The following is a 19,243-nucleotide window of genomic DNA, read 5'->3' as shown; positions in this document are numbered from 1 at the left end:
ACCTTACACTGTACACACACAGCCCGAGAATGGCTTCTCCCTTCCCCCACTCACTCCATGTTCCAGAAGTAATTCCTGCTCCACTCCATCTCTTACAGACAGCCCCCGACTGCCGCTGAACTTACCCCGACTCAAAGCCCATCTGTGGACACAGTGCTAATGTGATGAGCTGCTGTAAGGAGGCTGCTATTTGCTCCCTTACTCGGCCCGGGATATCTCCGCTCCGTGATGTGTTCAACGATCATCAGCCCAGCACAGAGGAAACGGCAGCCGTTGACAGAGCTGGGGGAGGGGAGCTCACATGGGCCCTTCCCGTTGGTTTAAACACTGGGCGGTGAGAGCGGGGAGCAGCATGTATTTCGTGCATGCTCAGACCATCTTTTTGTAACTATTTAAATCAGCAAAAATGGGATTGTTTCACAAGTTGCTTTTATCACTAATTAAATGGGCCACATTGAGAGAATTTTAATTATAATCCGAATTACCAACAAAATGATTCGGTGAGCCGGACACTGGAGTGGGATTTCCGAGAGAGTTTTACTCTTTCCGTCAGTCTCTGGTGTGTGAGTGTGTCCCTGTCATTTCTGATAGGGGACTATGGGTTTTACTTGCTGCATATTATTGTTCTGATGGGTTTTATTCTGTACCTGTCAGTCTCTGCTATGGGAATGTGGGTTTTATTCTGTACCTGTCAGTCTCTGCTATGTGAATGTGGGTTTTATTCTGTACCTGTCAGTCTCTGCTATGGGAATGTGGGTTTTATTCTGTACCTGTCAGTCTCTGCTTTGGGAATGTGGGTTTTATTCTGTACCTGTCAGTCTCTGCTATGGGAATGTGTGTTTTATTCTGTATCTCTTAGTTTCTGCTATGTGAGTGTGGGTTTAATTCTGTTCCTATCAGTTTATGCTATGGGAATGTCGGTTTCATTCTGGACTCGTCAGTCTCTGCTATGCAAAAATGGGTTTTACTCTACCAGTCAGCTTCTAGTATGCGAGTGTGGGTTTTTATCCTCAGTTTATGGTGGGAGAGTGTGAGTTTTATTCTGTAGCTGTCAGTCTATGTTGTGAAAGTGTGCATTTTACTCTGTACCTGTCAGTTTCTAATGTGTGAGTGTGGGTTTTCTTCTGTACCTGTCAGTCTCTACTATGGGAATGTGGGTTTAATTCTGTACCTGTCAGTCTCTGCTATGCGAGTGCGGGTTTTACTCTACCTGTTAGTTTCTAGTATGTGAGTGTAGGTTTTATTTGTACCTGTCAATCTCTGGAATGTGAGTTTGTATTTATTCTATTTTAACCTGGCTATGAAACCTGTTCCCTCGCGGCATAGGTGTCCTCTGGAAATAAACTCAGCAGGTCAGTATGAATCGCTTGCCGATTATTCAAAAGTTTCAGATAAATGCACAAAATGACCAAACTGCTTCAAAAACAGACACAAGCTGTCAAAAATAATGGAAAACAAGGCCCAGTAGATTTAGAAAGAGAGCTCGGGCTGGTGGGAATCCATCACTGGATCGTTCACATAAGCCGAGTGGATTAATTTGGTGATAGTACGAATTCACTGGTAGGTATTCGATGAGTAAGGTAAATAATCACCAGATTGGAATTTATCTTTTTCTTGTAACATCACAGATAAGTGGATCGCAAGCAGGGTGGAGGAATTTGGTGATAGTAGGAATTCATTGCAAATTATTGACCTGGTTAGGGAATTGACTGAGCTGTAGGAGACAGAGGGTAGGGACAAAGGTTGGTTCTCAAGTTGACAGGATGTGGTGTCCCACAGGGATCTGTGTTGGGGATTCAACTATCCCTAGTATTTATTAATGACTTAGTTGATGGCATAGAAAGTCATATATCTAAATTTGCCGCTGAACACAAAAGAAAGATGGCATTGCGGGCAGTGAAGTTGAAAGCATCAAATTACAAAGGGATAGCGATAGATTAAGTTAATGAGCAAAGCTGCGTCAAATCGATTTCAATGTAGACAAATGTGAGGTCATCCACTTTGGACCTAAAAAGGATACAAGAGGGTACTTTCTAAATGGTAAAAAGCTAAAAACAGTGGAAGTCCACATAGACTTGGAAGTCCAGGTACAGAGATCATTAAAATGTCATGAACAAGTACAGAAAATAATCAGAAAGGCTGATGGAATGCTGGTTTTTACATCTAGAGCACCAGAATATTAGGGGGTAGAGGTTATGCTGCAGCTATACAAAGCCCTGGTTAGCCAACACCTGGAGCACTGTGAGCAGTTCTGGGCACCATGCCTTAGGAAGGTTATATTGGCCTTGGAGCGAGTGCAGCGTAGATTTACCACAATGATACTCGGACTCCAAGATTTAAGGTATGAGGAAAAATTACACAAATTAGGGCTGTATCCCCTAGAATTTAGGTTAAGGGCTGATCTGATCGAAGTTTAAGATATTAAGCGGAACAGATGGGGTAGATAGAGAGAGAAACTATTTCCGCTGGTTGGGGATTCTAGGACTCGGGGCATAGTCTAAAAATTAGAGCCAGAACTTTTAGCAGTGAAATGAGGGAACACATTTATACATAATAGGTGGTGGAAGTTTGGAACTTGCTTCCTCAAACACCAATTGATGCTAGGTTAGTTGTTAATTTTAAATCGGAGATTGATAGCTGTTTGTTAACTAAAGGTATTAAAGGATCTGGTCAAAGGTGGGTATATGGAGTAAGGTCGCAGATCAGCCAGGATCTCATTGAATGGGGGAACAGGCTTGAGGGGCTCAATGGCCTACTCCTGTTCCTATGGAGGAGTTGCCAGGACTGGTGAACTAATCCAAATAGAGATTCATTTGCCGAGACTCTGCAGCAGTTGTTTTCTGCTGTTAAATACCAGAATCAAATTGATCAGAATGCACCAATTGAAACAGAAAATTCAGCACTTTCTGGGGAGGTGAATGGCCGAGACACATTGATACTGAACTGTATTTAGTGAGCAACAGAACAAGGAGGAAGAGACAATCTCACACAGACACATACACACACGTAGAGACATACCCACAGGAGCACATACACAAGCACGTACACATTCATATATCAAAATATATACATAAACACATACACAGCCACAAAGATTGACACACATACACTTCTCTAATTGGCGAGTAGCTCGGAGCTGTGGATGAGCAGAGATTTTTCGGGGCAGGGGTATAAAAGAATACGGAGGTAAAGCAGGTGGAAGGAATTAAGAGACAGATCAGCCCTGATCTCACTGAATGGGGGAACATGCTCGAGGAGCTGAATGGCCTGTTCCTGTTCCGATGTTCCTTCCTCCACGTTATCTCCAGTGTCACCATCAAGCACTCCCAGGGCACATACAATACTGAGCACCCTCTACATTACCTTGGCATTACTACTGTCACTCTGTCCACAGCCCTACTCCAGACCATTTCTGTTGCTGAATTTATAAACTAGGAAAATGTAGAAACGATAAATCCTCAGGACTGGATGAATTGCATCCGCGCAAACTAAACCATGCAAAGGAAGAGCCCATCGAGAGAATTGTGTTCAGTTCTGGACCTCACGAATTATGTATTAGCTTTGGCGGGGGTGCAGCACAGATTCAGCAGATTGATACCGGGGCCAAAAGGATTAAATTATGAGGACAGGTGGCATAGACAAGTCTTTTACTTCCTTGAAGATAGAAAATGAAGGATGATATCATGATACTATTTCATCTGGTGGGAGAGTCCAGAACAAGGGGAATAAACTTAAAAGTTAAAGCTAGGCCGTTCAGGAGTGAGGCCAGAATGCACTTCTTCACACAAAGGTCAGTCGCAATCTGCAAATCTCTCCCCCAAAAAGCTGGAGCTCAACTGAAACATTCAAGACTCAGACTAACTGATTTTTGTTAGGTTGGGTTCTGTGTCTGTATATTGACACACAAAGACAAACACACACATACACAGACATGCTGAAACACACACATGGGTTAGGGTGTAGGTGGACTGAAAGGGATTAAGCAGACTTTTAAAGGCACTTGTTTGTCAGTCCATCTGCCGATTTCGGGCCTGGTTTAGTACAGATCTGACCTCTCACCAAGGACTCTGTTTGAACTCACCACATTCATTTTACACAAGTCCTTCAGATTGGTAGGGGTGAAAGGTCAGTATTTTGACCCTCTGACACACCCAGCCCATTGCTGAAGATTGTTTCGAGTGCTGTACCATGTCTTTTCAGAATTCACGATAGAATTACATAGTATTCACTTCAGAGAAACAGGCCATTCTGCCCAACATGTCCATGATGGTGTTTATGCTCCACACGAGCATTCTCTCACCTGAGTTCACCACACCCTATCATATCCTTCTATTCCTTTCTCTCTCAAGTACATATCTAGCTTCCCCTTAAAGGCGCTCAGCTATTCACCTTAACTCCATGTGCTAGCAAGCTCTACATTCTAACCACTCTCTGGGTAAAGAGGTTTCTCCTGAATTCCTTATTGGATTTATTAGTGACTATCTTATATTTAGTTCCTAGTTTTGGACTCCTCACAAGTGGTAACATCGTCTCTACATCTATCCTAACAAACAGCTACATAATTATAAAGATCTTTATGAGCCTTCTCTTTTCTAGAGAAAGAGCCCCAGCATGTTCAGCCATTCTGGATACTTATAACCTCTCACTTCTGGTGTCATCCTTGGAAATCTTTTTTGCAACAGCCACAGTGCCTGTATATCTTTTTCATAATATGGAGCCCAAAACTGAACACAGTATTCCAAGTGTCGTCCAACCAAGGTTCTATATACATTTAACAAAACTTCTCTGCTTTGCAATTCTCATACTCGAGAAATGAACCCAGTGCTTTATTTACATTTCCTTTGCCTTGTTAACCTGCTTTTAATGATCTGTGCATCTGTTCCCCTAGATCACTGGTGGGCAAAATACAGCCCATGGGCCATATCTGGCCCGCCAAGACATTCGATCCGTCCCGCTGGATGGGACAGAAATAGAACGCAAGCCAGATCTCGAGCTGCACATTCGTCTATCCACTTTCACTTCTCATGAGTCAGAGACAGACCCCAACTGCAGCCAAGGAAAAAACATAGTAATACTTCATTTAAATTAATAATTCGCCAAAGCGATTCTCTCTGGCCTGATCTTAAAAGGATCCGTTGAGTAATTCTCGGCGCCAATGGCAGACATCAGTACCCAGAATGCACTGCGTACTAGAATATGCCCTATCCAATTTAGAGTGGAGTCATGGCTGCTCCTCTCCACAAATCTTTTACCGAAGAAAGTGACTGGCGCTGCATCTCTCTTCTCCCGGTACAATGGCAGGGGAGTTCTCATCTGGCACCAATTGGGACGGCATTAGTAATCTTTGCAGAGGGACATAATGATGACTGAGGTGGGAAAATGATGCTGTACAGGCTCTAAAGGGGGTACAGTTCTATTTCACAGCACTGATTTACAAAGACCAGAAGACACCACAACATTTTCAACTTTTATCTTTGATTCGGTCCAAGTCAGCATGGATTTATGAAAGGGAAATCATGCTTGACAAATCTTCTAGAATTGTTTGAGGATGTAACTAGTAGAGTGGACAAGAGGGAGCCAGTGGATGTGGTGTATTTAGACTTTAAAAAGGCTTTTGACAAGGTCCCACTCGAGATTAGTGTGCAAAATTAAAGCACATGGTATTGGGGGTAATGTACTGACGTGGTTGGCAGACAGGAAGCAAAGAGTAGGAATAAATAGGTCCTTTTCAGGATGCCAGGCAGTGACTAGTCGGGTACCGCAAGGTTCAGTGCTGGGACCCCAGCTATTTACAATATACATTAATGATTTAGACGAAGAAATTGAATGTAACATCTCCAAGTTTGCAGATGACACTAAGCTGGGTGGCAGTGTGAGCTATGAGGAGGATGCTAAGAGGCTGCAGGGTGACTTGGACAGGTTAGGTTGTGAATGTGCATGAAGAAGTTGTGAATGTGTCAGTTGAAGAGGATCATGGGAAGATAGCTAAAAGAAAATGTCAAGCTGCGATATTTGCAATGTCGACACAAAAAGGGGTTACTCAGGTTTGTGGTCAAACACGAGTTACGCGAAAAAGCAAAGTCAGGCATGAGTCAGATGAGAGACTGCTATAACCAGCCGTAAAATAGGGAAATGCAATGTAAAACGAAACTGTAAACACATCCCTGGAGCCCGCCCTATTTGGAGAGTTGTTAGCCTGCAATTGGGTATGCTATGGGGGAAGCCGACCAATGATTGTATAAACTGAGTGTCACTCAAATATGTTCTGCTGTAACAATGTATAAATATTGAGCTTTTGTACTGTTACGAGACTTGTCAAGAGAGAGGTGAACAGGCTCAAATCGAGGGTGTTCCCTTTATCTTAACAGGTCCCGGCCGGAGAATCTCTAATAAAGGTCTTATGTTGCGAAGACTAAAAGTGTTCGTGTGTCAGTGAATTCGCTGAAACAGATTGAAGGGAAAAGAATCCGCATCAACAAGGTGAGTGGGCAAATACATGGCAGATGCGATATAATGTAGATAAATGTTTGGTGGTAAAAACAGGAAGGCAGATTATCTGAATTATGACAGGTTAGTAAAAGGGGAGGTGCAACGAGACCTGGGTTTCATGGTACATCAGTCATTGAAAGTGGCATACACGTACAGCAGGCGGTGAAGAAGGCAAATGGCATGTTGGCCTTCATAGCGAGAGGATTTGTGTATAGGAGCAGGGAGGTCTTACTATAGTTGTTCAGGGCCTTGGTGAGGCCACACCTTGAATATTGTATAGTTTTGTTCTCCTAATCTGAGGAAAGACATTCTTGCTATTGAGGGAGTGCAGCGAAGGTTCACCAGACTGATTCCTGGGCTGACAGGACTGACATATGAAGAAAGACTGGATCGACTAGGCTTATATTCAATGAAATTTAGAAGAATGATAGGGGATCTCATAGAAACATATAAAATTCTGACGGGATTGGACAGGTTAGATGCAGGAAGAATGTTCCTGATGTTAGGGAAGTCCAGAATCAGGGGTCATAGTCTAAGGATAAGCGGTAAGCCATTTATGACCGAGATGAGAAGAAACTTCTTCACTCTAAGAGTTGTGAGCATGTGGAATTCTCTACCACAGAAAGTTGTTGAGGCCAGTTCGTTAGATATATTCAAAAGGGAGTGAGATGTGGCCCTTACGGCTAAAGGGATCAAGGGGTATGGAGAGAAAGCAGGAATGGGGTACTGAAGTGCATGATCAACCATGATCATATTGAATGGTGGTGCAGGCTCGAAGGGCCGAACAGCCTACTCCTGCACCTATTTTCTATGTTTCTATGTTTCATTTATAAGCAGTACCGGATACAAGTTGTGTATGTAAGATAGCATCTGACTACTACATGAAAGTATGTTTATGCAATGTTTTAATTTTTTTGCGCACGGTCCCTTTAAATTTGCTGCACAGCTGGGCACGATGCAGCTGCACATGCGCAGTGTCTCTTCCAGTGGCAGGAGCTGGGGATCAATCTGTGCGGGACCCAGCGATTGGTGGAATATTGGTGGGCGGCACTCAACAGCTCACCAAAACTTTGTTAAGTGGCCCTCCAGCCCAAATAATTGCCCACCCTGCCCTAGATCTCTTTGCTCCTCAACACCATTTAGATACTTTTTTCCTGAAAATGGAAGATTTGCATTTATATTGCACCTTTCACCACCACCACACATCTCAAAACAAAGCTTTAAAGCAAATGAAGTACTTTTGGAGCGTAGTCATTGTTGTAATGTGGAAAACACAGCACCAATTTGCACACAGCAAGCTCCCACAAACAGCAATGTGATGAGAACATAAGAAATAGGAGGAGTAGGCCATTCGGCCCATTGAGCCTGCTCTGCCATTCAATAAGATCATGGCTGTTCTGATCATGGACTCAGCTCCACTTCCCTGCCCGCTCCCTGTAACCCTGTATTCCCTTATCACTCAAAAATCTGTCTATCTCCACCTTAAAGATATTCAAAGACCCAGCCTCCACAGCTCTCTGGGGCAGAGAATGCCACAGATTTACAACCCTCAGAGAAGAAGTTCCTCCTCATCTCAGTTTTAAATGGGTCCCTTATTCTGAGACTATGTCCCCTAGTTTTAGTTCCTCTATAGTGGAAATATCCTTTGTGCATCCACCTTGTCAAGCCCCCTCATTATCTTGTATGTTTCGATATGATCACCTCTCATTCTTCTGAACTCCAATGTGTATAGGCCCAATCTACTCAACCCATCTTCATAAGTCAACCTAATGAACCTTCTCTGAACAGCCTCAAATACAAGTATATCCTTCCTTAAATACAGAGACCAAAACTGTACGCAGTACTCCAGGTGTGGCCTCACCAATACCCTGTACAGTTGTAGCAGAACTTCTCTGCTTTTATACTCTATCCCCCTTGCAATAAAGGCCAACATTCCATTTGCCTTCCTGATTATGTGCTGTACCCCATACTAACTTTTTGTGTTTCATGCACAAGGATGCCCAGGTCCCTCGGTACTGTAGCACTTTGCAATTTTGCTCCATTTAAATAATAATTTGCTTTTTAATTCTTTCTGCGAAAGTGGACAACCTCACACTTTCCCACATTATACTCCATCTGCCAAATGTTTGCCCACTCACTTAGTCTATCGATATCCCCTGCAGATTTTGTGTGTCCTCCTCACAACTTGCTTTCCCACCCATCTTTGTATCATCAGCAAACTTGGCTACATTACACTCGGTCCCTTCATCCAAGTCATTAATATAGATTGTAAATAGTTGAGGAGCTAGCACCCTGCGACACCCCACCATTCACTGTTGGCCAACCGGAAAATGACCCATTTATCCCGACTCTCTGTTTTCTGTTAGTTAGCCAATCCTCTACCCATGCAAATATATTGCCCCCTATCCCGTGAACTTTTATCTTGTGCAGTAACCTTTTATGTGGCACCTTATCGAATGCCTTCTGGAAATCCAATTAAACCACATCCACTAGTTCCCCCTTATCCACCCTGCTCGTTACATCCTCAAAGAGCTCCAGCAAATTTGTCAAACATGATTTCCCTTTCATAAAACCATGCTGACTCTGCTTGATTGAATTGTGCTTTTCCAAATGTCCTGCTACTGCTTCCTTAATAATGGACTCTAGCATTTTCCCAACAACAGATGTTAGGCTAACTGGTCTATAGTTTCCTGCTTTTTGTCTGCCTCCTTTTTCTTTTAAATAGGGGCATTACATTTGCGGTTTTCCAATCCACTGGGACCGCCCCAGAATCGAGGGAATTTTGGTAGATTACAACCAATGCATCCACTATCTCTGCAGTCACCTCTTTTAAGACCCCAGGATGTAAGCCATCAGGTCCTGGGGACTTGTCTGCCTTTAGTCCCATTATTTTACCGAGTACTACTTCATTAGTAATAGTGTTAAGTTCCTCCCTCCATACAGTCCTTTGATTATCCAATATTGGGATGTTTTTAATGCCTTCTACCGTGAAGACCGATGCAAAATATTTGTTCAACATCTCTGCAATTTCCCTGTTCTTCATTATTAATTCCCCATCTCATCCTCTAGGGGATAACGACCAGACAATCTGTTTTTGTAATGTTGAAGGATAAATACTGGCCAGGAGACCGGGAATAACTCCTCTGCGCTTCCTCGAAATAGTGTCATGGGACCTTTCACATGCACCTGAGGGAGCAGACGGGGCTGTGGTTTAACGTCGCTTCTGAAAGACGGCACCTGATATTGCAGCACTCCCTCAGCACTGCACTGGATTGTCAGCCTAGATTTTTGTGCTCAAATCCCTGGTGTGGGAATTGTACCCACAATCTTATAACTGAGAGTGCTACTCACTGAGCCACAGCTGACACAGCTGAGTACCTGGCCTCCTTATTCCACCTACCAAAATGCACCACGTCACAGCTATTTATATTGGAAGTAGAATCATAGAAGTTTACAGCACAGAAGGAGGCCATTTTGGCACATTATGCCGGCCAACAAGAGGCTATCCAGCTGTAACCCTGCAGGTTACGACACTTCAAGTGCACATCCAAGTATTTTTTAATGTGGGTGAGGGTTTCTGCCTCTACCACCCTTTCAGGCAGTGGGTTCCAGAATCCCACAACCCTCTGCGTGAATAAATTTCCCCTCAAATCCCTTCTAAATTTTCTACCAATTATTTAAATTTATGCCCACTGGTTGTTGAACCCTCTGCTAAGGGAAATAGGTCCTTTCTATCCTCTATATCTAGGCCCTCATAATTTTATACACCTCAATGAGGTCTCCTCTCAGCCTCCCCTGTTCCAAGGAAAACAAATCCAGCCTATCCAATCTGTCCTCATAGCTAAGATTCTCCACTCCCGGCAACAGCCTCATAAATCTCCTCTGTATCCTCTCCAGTGCAATCATGTCCTTCCTTTAATGTGGTGACCACAACTGCACGCAGTACTCAGCTTTTAAAAAAAAAAACAGTTCAAGCATAACCCCCTGCTTTTGTATTCTGTGCCTCGGCTAATAAAGGCAAGCATTCCGTATGCATTCTTAACCACCTTATCTATCTGTACTGTTACTTTCAGGGATCTGTGGACAGGCACTCCAAGGTCCCTTTGTTCCTCTACACTTCTGAGTGTCCTACCATTTAATGTGTATTCTCTTTCCTTGTTAGCCCTCCCCACTTGCATTACCTCACACTTCTCTGGATTAAATTCCATTTGCCACTGTTTTGACCAGTTGATTGATTTTTTTTGCAGTCCTCAGCTTTCTTCTTTATCAACCACACAGCCGATTTTAGTATCATCTGCAAAATTCCTAATCATAACCCCTATATTCAAGTCTATATTCAAGTATATCACAAAAAGCAAGGGACCTGGTACTGAGCCCTGCAGAACCCCACTGGAAACATCCTTCCAGTCAGTCACAAAAACATCCATCAACCATTACCCTTTGCGTCCTGCCTCTGAGCCAATTTTGGATCCAACTTGCCACTTTGCCCTGGATCTCATGGGCTTTCACTTTTGTGACGAAACAGCCATGTGGGACTTTATCAAAAGCTTTGTAAAATCCATATACACTACATCATACGCTTGGCCCTCATCCACCCTCCTGGTTACCGCCTCGAAAAATTCAATCAAACTAGTTGGACACGACCTTCCCTTAACAAATCCGTGCTGACTGTCCTTGATTAAGCCGTGTCTTTCTAAGTGAAGATTTATCCTGTCCTTCAGGATTTTTTCCAATAATTTTCCTACCACTGAGGTTGGGCTGACTGGTTTGTAATTACTCGGTCTATCCCTTTCTCCCTTCTTAAACAAAATTAGTAGTCCTCCAGCACCATATCTAAAGTCCGAGAGGATTGGAAAATGGTGGTTGAGCAGTTATAATGAGGGATGTTCAAGAGGCCAGAATTTGAGGAGCAAGATATCTTGTGGGGTTGTGAGGCTGAAAAAGATTACAGAGATAGGGAGGAGCGAGACCATGAAATGATTTGTAAACGAGGATGAGAATTTTGAAATCGAGGCTTTGTTTAACTGGGAGCCAATGGAGGTCAGAAAGCACAGGAGTGACGGGTGATCTTGACTTGATGCGGGTTAGTACATGGGGGACTGAGATTTGGATGACTTCAAGTTTACGTAGTGAGGAATGTGGGAGACCGGCCAGGAGTGAGTTGGAGTAGTCAAGTCTAGAGGTAACAAAGGCATGGATGAGGGTTTCAGCAGCACAAGAGCTGAGGCAGGAGCGGAGGTGGGTAATGTTATGGAGGTGGAAAAAGGTGGTTTTAGTTATGCCATGGATATGTGGCTGGAAACTCATTTCAGGGTCAAATATGACACCTAGGTTGTGAACAGTCTTGTTCACCCTCAGATTGATGCTAAGGAGAGGGATGGAGTCAGTGGTTAGGGAACGCAGTTTGTGGCGGGGACCAAAGATAATGGCTTCGGTCTTCCCAATAGTTAATTGGAGAAAATTTCTGCTCATCCAGTACTGGATGTCGGACAAGCAATCTGACAATTTAGATACCAAGCATGGGTCAAGACAAGTGGTGGAGAGATAGAGCTGGGTATCGTCAGCGTACATGTAGAAACTGACTCCGTGTTTTCAGATGATATCGCCAAGGGGCAGCATATAGATGAGAAATAAGAGGGAAACAAGGACAGATCCTTGGGGGACACCAGAGGTAACAATGCAGGAGTGGGAAGAGAAACCATTGCACGATATTTTCTGGCTACGATTAGATAGGCAAGAATGGAACCAGGCGAGTGCAGTCCCACCTAGCTGGACATTGATGGAGAGGCGTTGGAGGAGGATGGAGTAGTCAACTGTGTCAGAGGTGCAGCAGAGGTTAGAACCTAAAGCAAGTTTTCCACTAGATTAACAGTGACTCCAATCCACTTATGTTATAAGAACACAAAAAATAGGAGCAGGCCATTCGGCCCCTCGAGCCTGATCCACCATTCAATAATATCATAGCTGATCTTCTACCTCAACTCCACTTTCCTCATATCCCTTCACCCCTTAATATTCAAAAATGTATCAAGCTGCCTTGAATATACTCAAACACTGAGCATCCATAGCCCTTTGGGGGAGAGACTTCCAAAGATTCACCATCCTCTGAGTGAAGAAATTTATCTTCATCTCAGTCCTAAATGGCCGACACTTATTCTGAGATTGTGACTCCTGGTTCCAGACTCCCAGCCAGAGGAAATATCCTTCCTGCATCTACCCTGTCAAGCCCTTTAAGAATTGTGTATGTTTCAATTAGATTACCACTCATTCTTCTAAACTACAGAGAATATAGGCCTAATCTACTCAATCTCTCTTCATAGGACAATCCCCCATCCCAGGAATCAGTCTGGTGAACCTCCATTCCTCAATGGCAAGTATATCCTTTCTTAGGCAAGATCATCAAAACTGTACTCAATACTTCAAATGTGGTCTCACCAGGGCAGTATGTAATTGCAGTAAGACATCTTTACTCTTACACTCAAATCCTTTTATAATAAAGGTCAACATACCATTTGCTTTCTTAATTGCTTCCTGTACCTGCATGTTAACTTTCAGCGATTCATATACATGGACACCCAGGACCCTCTGAACAACAGCATTTTCCAATCTTTCAGCATTTACAAACTACTCTGCTTTTCCATTTTTCCTTCCAAAGTGGATAACTTCACATTATATTCCATTTTCCATCTTCTTGCCCACTCACTTAGCCCATCTATATCCCTTTGAAGTTTCTTTGCATTTTGCATCATCCTCACAATTACATTCCCACCTAGCTTTGTATCATCAACAAACTTGGATATCATCCAAATCTTTGATATAGATTGTGAATAGCTGGGGCCCAAGCCCTGATCCCTACGGTACCACTCCACTAGTTACAGCCTGCCAACCCGAAAATTACCCGTTTATTCCGACTCTGTTTTCTGTCCATTAACCAATCCTCAATCCATGCTCGTGTCCACTGTAAATGACACAAGGTCAGCCCGCTGGATGGAACCTCGGGCGCCCTGAGCTTGATCTCCGGTGTCTCCAGTCCCGACTGCCCCCTTACATCAGTCTCCCCTCACTTTTATACCCTGCAGTGATCCATCTCTGGCACCTGACTCTTCTTTGTCTTCTCTGCTGGGTTTTGGCAGGAAGCTGGGAAAAGACAGCTGGAACTTCTCTAATCTGTGATTTACAAGGACACTTTCCCTGGTTCCCAGCAGTTACTTTTCTTCAGCAATTTTCTGATTATCCCTAAACTCCCCTGCCTGCTGTTAGTTATTTCTTATAGTTTTAATAATTATAGGTATAAACATCACACATTATAATCTAACCTATTCTATTACTCACTCTGGTTTAAGCTTATATTGTCCTGTACTATTTTATGATTTTATAACCAATCCTCAATCCATGCGAGTATAGTACCCCCAATCTTATGAGCTCTAATTTTGTTTAATTATCTCTTGTCGAATGCCTTCTGAAAATCCAAATACACCACATCCACTAGTTCCCCCCTTATCTATTCTGCTAGTTACCACCTCAAAAAATGTTAACAGATTTGTCAAACATGATTTCAGTTTTATAAATCCGTATTGACTCTGCCCAATCCTGTTATTATTTTTAATAGTGCCCTGTTACCACATCGTTATAACAGATTCTAGCATTTTCCTTACTACTGATGTCAGGCTAACTGGTCTGTGATTCCTTGTTTTCTCTCTCCCTCCTTTCTTAAATAGTGGGGTTATATTTGGTACCTTCCAATCCGCATGAAGGGAGAGAGAGCGAATGAGTGAGACAAAGATTGACACGGAAGGGAGAGAGAGCTGGACAGAGTGAGATCAAACAGACAGCAAAGTAAGTGAGACAGAGTGAGACTTAAATCCAAAAGGGGGAGTGGGAGAGACAGAATGAGGCAGAGAAAGAAAGGAAAGGAAGAGAAGGTATTGGCTGGGATGGCAAGGGAGAAGAGAATGGGGCAGAGAGAAGAGAGAGGGGCGAAAGAGGCGGAGAGAGGTAGACTGAGAGCATAGCAGAAAGAGGGACAGAGAAGCAGAGAAGAGAAAGGTGGAAAGAGTGAGAGACAGTGAGGCAGAGAGAAATGAGAGAGGTAGAGGTCTTATTGAATGGCGGAGCAGGCTCAAAGGGCAAAATGGCCTACTCCTGCTCCTATTTCTTATGTTCTTAATAGAGCAAATGTGAATTAGAGAGAGAGAGAACAAGGTGGGGGGAAGAGAGAGAAATTGAGAAAGAAACAGGTGGAGATATGAGAGTGCTTCTTCGGCAGCCCCTCCCAAACCAGTGACCTCTACCATCTAGAAGGACAAGGGCAGCAAGCACATGGGAACACCACCACCAGCATGTTCCCCTCCAAGTCACACACCATCCTGATATGTAAGAATATCACCGTTCCTTCGTCGCTGGGTCAAAATCCTGGCACTCCCTCCCTCATCATCATCATCATAGGCAGTCCCTCGAATCAAGGATGACTTGCTTCCACGTCAAAAAGTTCACAGGTGTTTCAATGAAGGACCTAAAATACCAGGTCCCGTACTACATGTTGAAGAGTGGAAGATGCCTGTGCGTGGATTTTTTTTAACGTGTGGTGACCGTTGCACACCAGCCACCACAAGGGCTTGACAGAGCTAGGTCTTGGTCCAGTGGCAAGGATTAACCAAAACGACTGGAGACCAGCTCTGCTGCACGGACCTAATGCGCACGTATGTCGCAGTGTGGATGGCCTGTACTGCCCCTGGGCCCTCGCCTCTTCTGGGCCCCAAACTCACGCCTCTCCTGGGCCACGGTCATGTCCCTCTACAATCTCTCGCCGCTCCTTCGCCCTGACCTCGCCGCTCCATCACACGGACTGCAGCGGTTCAAGAAGGTGGCTCACGACCATCTTCTCAAGGGCAATTAGAGATGGGTAATAAATGCTGGCCTTGCCAGCGGACCCCACATCCCATGAACAAATATTTTTTAAAATCACCTTCTCTTTTCAAGAGGAAGAGACCCAGCCTTTTCATTCTTTCCTAATAGGCATAACCTCGCATTTCTGGTATCATAATTGTAAATCTAATTTCCACCCTCGCCAATGCCTCTACCCTTTTTATAATATGGAGATCACAATTGTACACAGTACTCCAAATGTGGTCTAAACGAGGTTTGATACAAGTTCAGCATAATTTAGCTACTTTTCAATTCAATCCCCCTGGAAATAAACCCGAGTGCTTGGTTTGCTCTTTTTAACGGCCTTATTAACCTACGTCGCTACCTTTGGTGATTTTTGCATTTGTATTCTGAGATCACTTTGCTCTTCTGCCCCATTTAGATTCTGGTTTTCCAACTAATATGTGACCTCCTTATTTCTGTTACCAAAATGCAATATCTCACATTTATCAGTGTTGAAATTCATTATATGCCAATTCTGCAAGTATATTAATGTAATAAGACATGTAGTACAGCAGGGATTAGATACAGAGTAAAGCTCCCTCCACATTGACCCTTCAAACACTCCCAGGGCAAAAACAACATGGGTTAGTGACAGAGTAATGCTCCCTCTGCACTGTCCCATCAAACATTCCCAGGTCATATATAGCACAGGCAAGGTACAGAGTTAAGTTCCCTCTACATATATAGAGGAAAGCTCCCTCTATACTCCCCATCAAACACGCCCAGGCCAACTACAGCCTGGTTTAGATACAGAATAAATCTCCTTCTCTACCATCCCAGGGCAGTTTCCAGTGGGCTTCCACAGGGCTCAGTACTTGTCCCTTGCTTTTTGTGATATATATATAATCAATGATTTGGACTTGAATATAGGAGGTATGATTAAGAAGTTTGCAGATGATACAAAAATTGGCCCTGTGCTTGATAATGAAGAAGCGGTAGACTGCAGGAAGATATCAATGGACTGGTCAGGTGGGCAGAACAGTGCCAAATGGAACTCAATCCGGAGAAGTGTGAGGTGATGCATTTGGGGAGGGCTAACAAGGAAATGGAATACACAATAAATGGTAGGACACTGAGAAGTGTAGAGGGACAAAGGGGGGTGGTTAAGAAGGCATACGGGATACTTGCCTTTATTAGCCGAGGCACAGAATAGAAGAGTAGGGAGATTATGCTTGAACTGTATAAAAAACTACTCAGGCCACAGTTAGAGTACTGCGTGCAGTTCTGGTCACCACAGTACAGGGAAGATGTGACTGCCCCAGAGAGGGTAGAGGAAATTTATGAGGATGATGCCTGGACTGGAGAATTTTAGCTATGAGGAAAGATTGGATAGGCTGGGGTTGTTTTCTTTGGAACAGAGGAGGCTTAGGAGACCTAATTGAGGTGTATAAAATTATGAGGGGCCTAGATAGAGCAGATAGGAAGGACCTATTTCCCTCAGCAGAGGGTTGAATAAACAAGGGACATAGCTTTCAAGTAAGTGGTAGGAGGTTTAGAGGGGATTTGAGGAGAAATATTTTCACCAAGGGTGGTGGGGGTCTGAAACTCACTGCCTGAAAGGGTGGTAGAGGCAGAAACCCTCATAGCATTTAAAAAGTACTTGGATAATGCACCTGAAGTGCCGTAAGCTACAAGGCTACGATCCAAGAGCTGGAAAGTGGGATCAGGCTGGAACGCTCTTTGTCAGCAAGCACGGACATGATGGGCTGAATGGCCTCCTTCTGTGCTGTAAATTTCTATGATTCTCTGATTGCAAGGCTAGGAGAGGCACTCTTGAAGGTATGGGGAGCTCGGACTTGTCTGTGGGAGTAACAGACGGCAAGAGAACTCAAATAATCCCGAGCAATGCGGTGTTAGTCGTGGCTCAGTGGTAGTCTCTGAGTCAGTAGGTTGTGGGTTCAAGTCCACTCCCAGAGCATGGAGCATAAAATCTAGGCCGACATTCCAATGCAGTGCAGAGGGAGCGCTGCACTGTGAGGGGTGCCGTCTTTCACATGAGGCCCCATAAGAGCATAAGAAATAGGAGCAGGAGTAGGCCATTTGGCCCCTCGAATCTGCTCCATCATTCAATAAGATCATGGCTGATCTGATCTGATCTTGCCTTCAACTCCACTTCCCTGCCCACTCCTCATAACCCTCGACTCCCAAAAATCTGTCTATCTCCACCTTAAATATATTTAATGACCCAGCTTCCACAGCTCTCTGGGGCAGAGAATTCCAAAGGTTCATGTTCCTCTGAGAGAAGAAATTCCTCCTCATCTCTATTTTAAATAGGCGACCCCCTATTCTGAAACTATGACCCCTAGTTTTAGATTCCTCCACAGGGGGGGAGCATCCTCTCTGCATCTACCCTGTCAAGCCTCCTCAGAATCTTATACGTTTCAATAAGATCACCTCTCATTCTTCTAAACTCCAATGAATATAGGCCCAACCTGCTCAACCTTTCTTCATAAGACAACTCTTTTATCTCAGGAATCAATCTCGTGAACCTTCTTTGAACTGCCCCCAATGCAAGTATATCACTCCTTAAATAAGGAGACCAAAACTGTACGCAGTACTCCAGGTGTGGTCTCACCAACAGTGTAGTTGTAGCAGGATTTCCCTACTTTTATACTGCATCCCCCTTGCAATAAAGGTCAACATTCCATTTGCCTTTTTAATTACGCTGTACCTGCATGCTAACTTTTTGTGTATCATGCACAAGTACCGCAGATCCCTCTGTGTTGCAGCATTTTCTAATCTCTCCTCATTTAAATAATAATTTGCTTTTTTATTTTTCCTACCAAAGTGGATGACCTCACATTTTCCCACATTATACTCCATCTGCCAAACTTTTGCCCACTCACTGAGCTGATCTATATCCCTTTATTTGCATCTTCCTCACAACTTGCTTTCCCACTTATCTTTGTATCATCAGCAAGTTTAGCTACATTCACTCGATCCCTTCATCTAAGTCATTAATATAGATTGTAAATAGTTGAGGCCCCAGCACTGATCCCTGTGGCACCCCACTAGTTACAGTTTGCCAGCCTGAAAATGACCCATTTATCCCTACGCTCTGTTTTCTGTTTGTTAGCCAATCCTCTATCCATACTAATATATTACCCCCAATCCCGTGAGCTCTTATCTTGTGCAGTAACCTTTTATGTGGCACCTTATCGAGTGCCTTCTGGAAATCCAAATACATGACATCTACTGGTTCCCCTTTATCCACCCTGTTCGTTACATCCTCAAAGAACGCCATCAAATTTGTCAAACATGATTTCCCTTTCATAAAACCATGCTGACTCTGCTTGACTGCATTATGATTTTCTAAATAATGGACTCCAGCATTTTCCCAATGACATGTTAGTCTAACTGGTCTGCAGTTTCCCGCTTTCTGTCTCCCTCCATTCTTAAATAGGGGAATTACATCTGCTGGGATCTCTCCAGAATCCAGGGATTTTTGGTAGATTACAACCAATGTGGCCACCATCTCTGCAGCCACTTCTTTTAAGACCCGAGGATGCAGGCTATTAGGACCAGGGGACTTGTCCACCTTTAGTCCCATTAGTTTGCCTAGTACCTTTTCTCCCTAGCAATAGTGATTGTTTTAAGTTCTCCCCTCCCAATAGCCCCTTGATTATCAATTATTGAGATGCTACAGTGAAGACCAATACAAAATATTTATTCAAATTCTCTGCCATTTCCTTGTTTCCCATTATTAATTCCCCAGTCTCATCTTCTAAAAGGACCAACTTAGCTACTCGCTTCCTTTTTATATACCTGTAGAAGCTCTTACTGTCTGTTTTTATATTTCTTGCTAGTTTACTCTCAATCTATTCCC

The 19,243-nt window shown here is 43.7% G+C and overlaps 1 protein-coding gene across 1 annotated transcript in view; it reads right to left on the bottom strand.

Annotated features, from left to right (window-relative positions):
- LOC139273579 (zinc finger protein 436-like) overlaps positions 1-19,243 on the bottom strand; it is an 84,218-nt gene that overhangs the window by 48,672 nt on the left and 16,303 nt on the right. The gene's annotated exons all lie outside the window — the stretch shown is intronic.

This window comes from Pristiophorus japonicus, chromosome 9, assembly GCF_044704955.1.
Source record: "Pristiophorus japonicus isolate sPriJap1 chromosome 9, sPriJap1.hap1, whole genome shotgun sequence".
In the NCBI taxonomy this organism is placed as follows: Eukaryota; Metazoa; Chordata; class Chondrichthyes; family Pristiophoridae; genus Pristiophorus; species Pristiophorus japonicus.
The sequence above is the reverse complement of the archived record's forward strand: the minus strand, read 5'-3'. Positions and strand labels throughout refer to the sequence as shown.